We start from the raw sequence: 2,675 nt of genomic DNA, 5'->3' as shown, positions 1-2,675 counted from the left end.
ACTCAACCATCTCATTCAGTTTTGAAATCTCTGTTGATACATGTGGATCTAGTTAATTCTTAGCTATAAAAAATGAAAACTTATTTTCCCACTGATGACTTCTAGGTTGTTTCCAGATTTTCATTTTTCTACACGATGCTACAGTGAACACCCCCTGCTTGTCCATGTCAGAGTGTCCTTTTCTAGGGAAGACACCGAAGAGAGGAAATGTTGGGGAGAGGAAGTCACGTGAACATTTTTAAGTCTTAGAGACACTCCCAAATTGCTCACCAAAATAACCGTGCCAATTTATACGTCCTGCAGTAATGAAATTGCCTGTTTGCCCCAATCTTTGCCAAAATGTCATATTTTTCCAGTCTGGCAGGTGAAAATGATTTCTTGTTGTTTTAGTTTGCATTCCCCTGGTTATTAGTGAGGTTGACAATCTTTTCATATATTAATTGGCAGGTCCTCCCCTTTTTTACAGAGCTCTTATGAGAGGAGTTGTGTGTGTCTGTGTGGGGACAGGGGGATGGGGAATTGATTTTAGCCTTGGTGCCAACTACCTGGGGGAGTTGCATACCAGTTCTGAGAACATAAGCTGCCATTGTTGATGGTGCTGGGGGAAGACTGTGAGAAACTGAGATCACATACAGCCTCTCCCTCTGGGGTGAGGAGGAGTCACTGCTTTCAGCAAGGTCACTAATCTAGAGAGAGCCACTGGGGCTGTGCAGTCCACAAAGTGCTCGCTCACACCACTGTGTGAAGGCAATGACAACAGGGTTAGGACATTGGCTGGACTGATGGCCTCCAATCAGTGTAAAATCAAAATAGGTTGCCGTTGCACCATGGGGGCAGGACAGAGGATGGCTGGAACTCAGGGGGCGTCCCTAGGTAACAGTTAATGGAATACCACTGAATACCCAAACAGGCAGGACTAACAAGGGCATAGACCCTCAGGAAGTAAAGCTTGGGACACCTCACACCAGCAAGGGAAGAGGAATTTGGATTGCACGAGGGAGGACAGGAGCCTCATAGCTACTTGCAAACATAAAGACTGTTGCTGATCCTCGAATTTTCTTCCTTGCCAAATATATATGTTTATACGTTTTAAAGAATTTCTCATCTCTTTGGCTCCTTTTTCCTCAATATGGATAAACTTGCTATTTAGACCATAGGTTACAGAATTGTGATGGGATTAGAAGAGGCACAGGTCTGATCCAAAGATCTGTATCTTGGAGTTGGGTGCAGAAATGGAGGAGACTTTGGTGTGTCTCTCTTTGGGAAATTTGAGTCCATTTTATGTTGTAAGGGGAAAAAAAATCACACTATTTGAGGCAACAGAATTTTGGAAAGTATATGTATGGGAAGCTACGTCCGAAGGGATGGACTGTTTTGTGGGGGAAGGCGGTACCACCCACATCCGTTCATCCTTCCTGACAGCACGCCTGATTACCTCTGGCCAGTTCCCTAGGCGTGCACCATCTTGGTGGAATGATAAATCGAGGATCTAGCAGAACTCCCACTACAGAAATGAAGAGGCCCCTGAAGGCAACATCTTCCAGATTCTTCCTCTAATCTCATCAACAGAGCCAAGGTGCCAGCATGTTGCCAAAAGTATGTGAGGGTGACTCACTCCTCCGGAACTTTTAATCCTTTAATCCTAAACGGAGTGAAGCAAGTCTATTCATTCCAGAGGCAGTGCTGGGAAAGATTGTCAAATCATGGAGACTTTCTGGAACTCCCTGATTCTGTTTTGTTCCATTGGATGAATCTACTACAACTTATTTTTCTCTGTCGACATCTGGGGGTATGTCGAATACCGCTGCTAGGAACATTCTTACACTTCTCTTTTGGTGCACATGCTCACACATTTTTCTTGGGCATGTACCCAGGAGTAAAACTGATGGGCTGTAGTTGTAAGACAGATTGCAACATGCATTTTTGATTCGTTAAAGTCTAATGTTAACTGGCATTTTTGCCTACTTCCCAGACAATGCAAGGACTCTAGAACACTTCATTTATACCCTCTCCTGACCTTTATGCCATTATAGCAGTGTATATTAAGCCTCACAAGACATTATTTTCTTTTTTTGAGACGGAGTCTCGCTCTGTCGCCCAGGCTGGAGTGCAGTGGCGCGATCTCAGCTCACTGCAAGCTCCGCCTCCCGGGTTCACGCCATTCTCCTGCCTCAGCCTCCCGAGTAGCTGGGACTACAGGTACCCACCACCACGCCTGGCTAATTTTTTGTATTTTTAGTAGAGATGAGGTTTCACTATGTTAGCCAAGATGGTCTCGATCTCCTGACTTTGTGATCCGCCTGCCTCGGCCTCCCAAAGTGCTGGGATTACAGGTGTGAGCCACTGCGCCTGGCTGACATTATTTTTATTGTATTATACTGTCAGTATTAATTTAGAACAGCCCACATATTTACAATTTCAGTTTCTCTTCATTCCTTCCTGCAAATACAAACTTTCATCTGGGATCACCTTCTTTCTGCCTGAAGGATACCTTTCAGTATTTCCTTTTTTTTTTTTTTTTTTTTTTTTTTTTTTGAGACGGAGTCTCACGCTGTTGCCCAGGCTGGAGTGCAGTGGCGTGATCTCGGCTCACTGCAAGCTCCGCCTCCTGGGTTCACGCCATTCTCCTGCCTCAGCCTCCTGAGTAGCTAGGACTACAGGCGCCCGCCACCGCG

Source organism: Macaca nemestrina, chromosome X (genome assembly GCF_043159975.1).
Source record: "Macaca nemestrina isolate mMacNem1 chromosome X, mMacNem.hap1, whole genome shotgun sequence".
NCBI classification, from domain to species: Eukaryota; Metazoa; Chordata; class Mammalia; order Primates; family Cercopithecidae; genus Macaca; species Macaca nemestrina.
This window is presented reverse-complemented; position numbering follows the sequence as displayed.